Here is an 8184-nt window from a genome sequence, read left to right as displayed (position 1 = left end):
GGTCCATTAGCCCCAAAGTCATTGGGGTTTCATTCATTTCATATACATGTCATACACAGTTTACATCGTACAGGACCATTTTCCGCCTGGTTCTTCAGTAGGGCTCAGGACTCGCCTGGCGATGTAACCAAACTATGTATGATAGCAGTCTTTGTGGTACAGGACTTTCGCCTGGTTCTCCAAGAGGACTCAGGACCTCGCCTGGCCACAACCTGCTCATTCAATTTCAATTTCTTCATTTGTTCATTGTCTACCAGCTCTAAACTTTAATACTTACCTCATTTCCCTTAACCAGGACCGCCTTTTCCTGTTCATAGGATTAGGACTTGCACCTGGTAGGGAATCTTGAATTTATCTTCCTTCATGCTGGTAATTTTGTAATATATATATGCAGCAGCCAAGACAGCCCTAAATGCAATTTGTTTGTTTGATTTTGTTCTATGTTTTGTCTAGTTAAGTATGTGTTTGCTATGCTATGTAAATTATATTATGTGTAGAACAGTTTTGTAATGTAAATACTTAGTGATTTATTTTATAATACATCTGTAAATCTTAAAAAATCTGTGTTTGTTATTGTTTATAAATGATCATTTTTATTTTTTGTTGTTGTAAAATTCATTGTTATTAGATGTTCTTTTTAATATCTATCTGATTTCATTGCAAAAACTCAGAGATATTTCCTCGTTTTTATGGAGATGTACATCGACAAAAGATATATAAAACTTTCATTGTTATTTCTTAATCTTGGTCAATATGGAAGGACCACTTATGATTGAGAAGGACCACCTGAAAACAATATCTGGTCGTCCTGCTGGCCACCCGATAAAATAAGTTAGTATCAATCACTGACAAAATGAAATATTCCTTCCGATTACTTTGTTGAGCGATCGATAATTAAAGTATAAAAAAATTATAGCTGACTGTGCCATAATAATAAATGTAGACAAGAAAGTCATGTAATTAGTTGTTATAATGATGTTTGTCCAAATTTCCCAAAGTAGCTGTAATGTCGATCATTTTTTCCAAATTTGAACCTAGGGTACCGATTCCCGAAACTCCCTGATAAAGCCCTGCTAGGTCAAAGGTCAATGTCAAATATTGTATTTTTGTTTGTTGTGACATGATGACGCAACGTTGGTCGGAATTTAGCAAGGAGTCAACTGACCAAAGGTCAAGGTCACTGGGTCAAAGGTCAAATTTTGTATCTTTTCACTAATGAACATTTTATTATGACATATTGTAGCAAAGCTAGTTGGAATTCAGAAAGGAGTCATCTGACTAAAGGTCAAGGTCTTCAGGTCAGAAGTCAAGGTCAAATTTTGTATCTTTTTACTGATGAACATTTTGTTATGTTACTATGAAGCATTGTTGGTCAGAATTAAACAAGGAGTCATCTGACCAAAAGTCAAGGTCTCTGGGTCAAAGGTCAAGGTCATATTTTGTGTCTTTTCACTGATGAATATTTTGTGATGACATTATGAAGCAAAGTTGGTCGGAATTATACAAGAAGTCAACTGACCAAAGATCACGGTCACTGGGTCAAAGGTCAAGGTCATTTGGGTTCATAGGTCAAGGACAAATTTGATCTCTGACTATGACCCTGGCACTTAGTTGGAGAGGTATGTAAGGTTTAAATAAAACAAATCAAAGCTAATAAATGAGTTTTATACCAATATTTTCATCTCCGTTAGCCCAGCAAATATGGTGGTGGATGAAAACAAGAGTCACATCATAGCACATGTATAATGTATATTTTGCTTCCTTGCGATTGTTTTTAAAGTCCAAATGTCAAACGTCAACCTCAGCGATATGGGCAGATGGCTTCTAGTTCTTGATGGTTAAGGGGGGTATATAACCATAAGACGGGGCCCTTGCTGACCTGTCAGTGTTCTAGTTAACTCAAATATCAACACATGTAGTATGTTACCTATGCATCATTCTATTATCTGATACATTTAACAAGAATAAATTGCTGAGTGCATGTTCATCAATCTTTTAAGTTCGCAACGTGAATTTCCGTCTTTTTCCAAGATGGCGGACATTGAGAATTGACGATTTTTTTTTCTGTAAAAAAAACACTTGAAATGTCGAGCTACTTGTGTAATTTGCGCACCCCCAACTTTAAAATTTATTTCTGTACAAAAAAACTGCACAAATTACACGGGGTTTAACGGTGAATCATTGATCCTCTTACACAGTTTGCTCTGTATGATATTTTTTCCCAGAGCAAAGAAAACATGAAGAGGCGATCAAGAAACTTGCCAAAGACGCTCCGACAAATGGAAGTAAGGAGACACAAATTATGGTTGGATTGGCCCATCATTTCTTTTCCCAGTTGATCCAAGGAAAGAAGTACGAGGTTGATAAACATGCAAAGCAACTTCCAGACAAATGTGGCTGTGACTGTATGGCGAACATTTGCCAAGGAAACACTTCGGTCAGTAAGATATGTGTAGGAGACACTTCAGTAGGTAAGGTCTGTGTAGGAGAAACTTCAGTAGGTAAGATCTGTGTAGGAGACACTTCAGTAGGTAAGATTTGTGTAGGAGATACTTCAGAAGGTAAGATCTGTGTAGGAAATACTTCAGTAGGTAAGATGTGTGTAGGAGACACTTCAGTAGGTAGGGGCTGTGTAGGAGATACTTCAGTAGGTAGGGTCTGTGTAGGAGAAACTTCAGTAGGTAAGATCTTTGTAGGAGACACTTCAGTAGGGAGGGTCTGTGTAGGAGATACTTCAGTGGGTAAGATCTGTGTAGGAGCCACTTCAGTAGGTAAGATCTTACCTACTGAAGTATTTCCTACACAGATCTTACCTTCTGAAGTATCTCCTACACAGATATTACCTACTGAAGTATCTACTACACAGATCTTACCTACCTGTTTGGGGGTCATGTTCTGGTAGCATTAGACTGATTGGATGTCCTGTTTTGGTAACAAATAGTCTAATGTTACCAAAACAGGACATCCAATCAGTCTAATGCTACCAGAACATGACCCCCAAACAGTCTGATGTTACCAGAACATGACCTCCAAACAGTCTAATGTTACCAGAACATGACCTCCAAACAGTCTAATGTTACAAGAACATGACCTCCAATCAATCTAATGTTACCAGAACACGACCTACAAATAGTCTAATGTTACCAAAACAGGACATCCAATCAGTCTAATGCTACCAGAACATGACCCCCAAACAGTCTGATGTTACCAGAACATGACCTCCAAACAGTCTAATGTTACAAGAACATGACCTCCAATCAGCCTAGAACATGACATCCAAACAGTCTAGAACATGACCTCCAATCAGCCTAGAACATGACATCCAAAAAGGCTAGAAAAAGACCCCCAATCAGTCTAGAACATGACCTCCAAACAGTCTAATGTTACAAGAACATGACCTCCAATCAGCCTAGAACATGACATCCAAAAAGGCTAGAAAAAGACCCCCAATCAGTCTAGAACATGACCTCCAAACAGTCTAATGTTACCAGAACATGACCTCCAAACAGTCTAATGTTACAAGAACATGACCTCCAATCAGCCTAGAACATGACATCCAAACAGTCTAGAACATGACCTCCAAACAGTCTAGGTAAGATCTGTGTAGGAGACCCTTCAGTAGGTAAGGTCTGTGTAGGAGAACCTTCAGTAGGTAAGATCTGAGTAGGAGACACTTCAGGAGGTAAGATCTGGGTAGGAGATACTTCAGTAGGTAATATCTGTGTAGGAGACACTTCGGTAGGTAAGATCTGTGTAGTAGATACTTCAGTAGGTAAGATCTGTGTAGGAGACACTTCGGTAGGTCAGATCTGTGTAGGAGACACTTCAGTAGGTAGGGTCTGTGTAGGAGATACTTCAGTAGGTAAGATCTGTGTAGGAGACACTTCAGTAGGTAAGATTTGTGTAGGAGATACTTAAGTAGGTAAGATTTGTGTAGGAGATACTTCAGTAGGTAAGATCTGTGTAGGAGATACTTCAGTAGGGAAGATCTGTGTAGGAGATACTTCAGTAGGTAATATCTGTGTAGGAGATACTTCAGTAGGTAAGATTTGTGTAGGAGATACTTTAGTAGGTAAGATCTGTGTAGGAGACACTTCAGTAGATATAGTCTGTGTAGGAGACACTTCAGTAGATATAGTCTGTGTAGGAGACACTTCAGTAGCTATAGTCTGTGTAGGAGACACTTCAGTAGATATAGTCTGTGTAGGAGACACTTCAGTAGATATAGTCTGTGTAGGAGACACAGGTAAGGATGGTTCGATACCATTTAAATTTATATATATAGTCCACGATCATCAGATTGTATAAGGTGAGGGTTAGCTATATAGGCTCCCTTGGGGCCTGAAGGGCCGGGCCCATAAGGGAAATAGAGCAAAAAACTTCAAAATCCTTCTTCTTCTTCTTCTTTAAGAATGATAGGATTTGGTCAATGCACATTTAGTTTGAACCATTTATGGGAGAGGCAACTCAAAATGAGAGTATTTTGCCATGATTACTGAAATATCCAGGTGAGTGATGCAGGGACTCTGGACCTCTTGTTTTCAAACTTGGTCAAGCGGTGTAACTTATTAATTGAAGACCAGAACCATTACTATGGACACATAATGGAGGCTTCTGATTGGTCCAAAATGAGATAATGTCTGATTAAGCTGAAAATTGGTATGTACAGGTTTTTAGAGATGGCAAGTAAAATAGTGCTATTTTCCGAAACAATAGATGTCATTTGGTTGCCATGGTCATTTATGATGGGTAGTGGGGGTTATTAGTTAGCTATATGGCTTTCAGTTCTAGTTTTCACTATTTCATAGAAGGTTGTCCCTGTTATCAAATGATGAAGAGGAAAGAATGTAAAAGTAGAGAAAAGATCAGTCTTGCATAGAACCAATAAAGATAATTCAATGGTGGGCGCCAAGATCCCTCTGGGATCTCTTGTTTAAATTAGATTCCTATAGAACTGTTCAAATTGACAACCATTTTCAAAGCACGAAAGTGCTTATTTACTGTACTTTTATATTATCAAACAGGATCAGAGAAAACATGGCATGGCGGAGTAGATATCATATTGAACAACGAATTGCTGTGACACTTTGAAATGAAGAAACTGAGAACAGTGAAGAGGATGAAGATGATGATAGTTAAGATACAGATGTTGAACCTGCAAGAAAACAAAGAAAGGTAGAAATAGAGAACACTGATGATATTTGTATTGAAGTAAAAGCCAACAAGAAACATGACAGTGTTCTTTTGGAATCAAAAGTTGTGGAGCAAATCTTGGCTGAAGCTATAACTAATGGATTTGCCCAGGTTAACAGGAATGAGAGTACATTATCACATTTCTTGATTCCAACAATTGCAGCAACAATTGATCATGTATGTGTTTGTTTGTTTGTATGACCCTGACTATGACTGCTTACTACTGGCCGAGGATTGGATGGAGATACGGATTCCACAGAAGGACATACTAGACTATAAAACCGTTGTTGTTGTTTGGCTTTTCTTGAATTTCACTGTTTTTACCAAGACAAAATTGGCTGCCAAACATAATCTTGACAAGTCAGGATTACATGCACAGTTGCAAAATCATTTGATATATTATTGATAGGTAGAGACACGAAAAAAGTTTGATACACATGTGATACCTTGGATTTTTGTAAAAAAAAACCTACAAAGTGCCAGTGTGTCATAATTAGCCTTTTGAATAGAGGTGTGTCTGTCTGTTCAATCTTTGAGGAAGATCAAGGGGAAAAAATGTCTGACAGACAGCATTCTTTTCAGAAATATATCGCAAGTTCTTAAAAATCCTTCATCTTGGGAAGGAATGAAAGGAATTGGTCCAAATTTGTATAATCTGTTTGGAGAGAGAGATGACTTTAACAAATAAAAAAGTCAATGTAACCTTTTCTATATATATGTTGTTGATAGATGGCGTCAGGGTTTGAATGTGTTTTTTTAAACTTAAAGGTGACAGATATGTAAATTACAAGAGTATATGTAAATATTTATCATCACTTTACATTTATTTTTGTCCTACTTATAGTTTCTGTTTCTAGCAAATTCTTTAATATTCTTTATCTTCTTCTCTAGGAATGACAGGATTTTGTCCATATTTGGTGTATCCTTTGGTGCAGGGGACTCAATTTTGTATAAATGTTTGGTCTGACCCCTGGGGGCAGAGGGGCGGGGCCCAATAGGAGAAACATAGCAAATTCTTCAAAATCCTTCTTTGTAGGAATGAAGGATTTTTATCCAAATTTGGAGAAAAAAAACAACCTTGGGTGAAGGGGAACCAATTTTGTATAAACTGGGTTTTTTAACCCCCTGGGGCAGAGGGGCAGGGCAAAATAGGGAAAATAGAAAAATAGCTTTAAAATCTGTTTTCTTCTGTAGGAATGACAGGATCAGTCCATATTTGGTCTAAAGTATCCTTTGGTGAAGTGGAAGTAAATTTGTATCAACGCTGGGTCTGACATGGCCGACAGGGACCATCTTGGATTTTGATAATTGAAAATTGTTATCGGTATTTCTTGGAAAGTACTGGAGGAATATTTCTCAAACTTCACATGTAGGTTCCCCCTGGTCCCTAGTTGTGCCCATTTAATTTTGAATATGATCAGGAAAACAAAATGGCTGACAGGCAGCCATCTTGGATTTTGATGGTTTAAGTTTGTTATCTCTATTTCTCAGCAATTTCTTCTTAGCATATGAAGGTTTTCCTTGTTATCAGATTATTAAGAGGAAAAGAGGAAAGTCTTACATAGAACCATTAAAGATCATTCAATGGTGGGCGTCAAGACCCCTCTGGGAACCCTTGTTATATCCTTATGTACCCTATTAATATGTTGTTCACCTGATCAAAAGGACTACTTGTCCTGAACGACTGAGTGGATTTTGATCAAATTTGGTCTTAAATATTTATTGGATAAAGGATACCTAAATGTGTGAAATGCCAGCATTTTAGAATGCTTCACACCAACTTTTTAGCCCACCTCCAAACAGTCTTATGTTACCAGAACATGGCCTCCAATCAGTCTGATGTTACCAGAACACGACCTCCAATCAGTCTGATGTTACCAGAATATGACCTCCAAACAGTCTGATGTTACCAGACAATCACCACTAAACAGTCTAATGTTACCAGAACACGACCTCCAAACAGTCTGATGTTACCAGACCATGACCTCCAAACAGTCTAATGTTACCAGACCATGACCTTCAAACAGTCTAATGTTACCAGAACACGACCTCCAAACAGTCTAATGTTACAAGAACATGACCTCTGAACAGTCATAATACCGGAACATGACCTCCAAACAGTATAATGTTATAAGAACATGACCTCCAATCAATCTAATGTTACCAGAACACGACCTCCAAACAGTCTGATGTTACCAGAACATGACCTCCAAACAGTCCAATGTTACCGAAACATGACCTCCAATCAGTCTAATGCTTACAGAACATGACCCCCAAAAAGTCTGATGTTACCAGAACATGACCTCCAACCGATCTAATGTTACCGGAACACGACCTCCAAACAGTTTAATGTTACCAGAACACGACCTCCAAACAGTCTGATGTTACCAGACAATCACCACTAAACAGTCTAATGTTACCGGAACACGACCTCCAATCAGTCTATTGTTACCAGAACATGACCTCCAAACAGTCTAATGTTACCAGAACATGACCTCCAAACAGTCTAATGTTACCGAAACATGACCTCCAAACAGTCTAACGTTACCGGAACATGACCTCCAATCAATCTAATGTTACCGGAACACGACCTCCAAACAGTCTGATGTTACCAGAACATGACCTCCAAACAGTCTAATGTTACCAGAACATGACCTCCAAACAGTCTAATGTTACAAGAACATGACCTCCAATCAGTCTATTGTTACCAGAACACGACCAACAAATAGTCTAATGTTACCAAAACAGGACATCCAATCAGTCTAATATGCTACCAGAACATGACCCCCAAACAGTCTGATGTTACCAGAACATGACCTCCAATCAATCTAATGTTACCAGAACACGACCTACAAATAGTCTAATGTTATCAAAACAGGACATCCAATCAGTCTAATGCTACCAGAACATGACCCCCAAACAGTCTGATGTTACCAGAACATGACCTCCAATCAATCTAATGTTACCAGAACACGACCTACAAATAGTCTA

Source organism: Mizuhopecten yessoensis, unplaced genomic scaffold, assembly GCF_002113885.1.
Source record: "Mizuhopecten yessoensis strain PY_sf001 unplaced genomic scaffold, ASM211388v2 scaffold10565, whole genome shotgun sequence".
NCBI classification, from domain to species: Eukaryota; Metazoa; Mollusca; class Bivalvia; order Pectinida; family Pectinidae; genus Mizuhopecten; species Mizuhopecten yessoensis.
Note: the sequence above shows the minus strand (reverse complement) of the source record.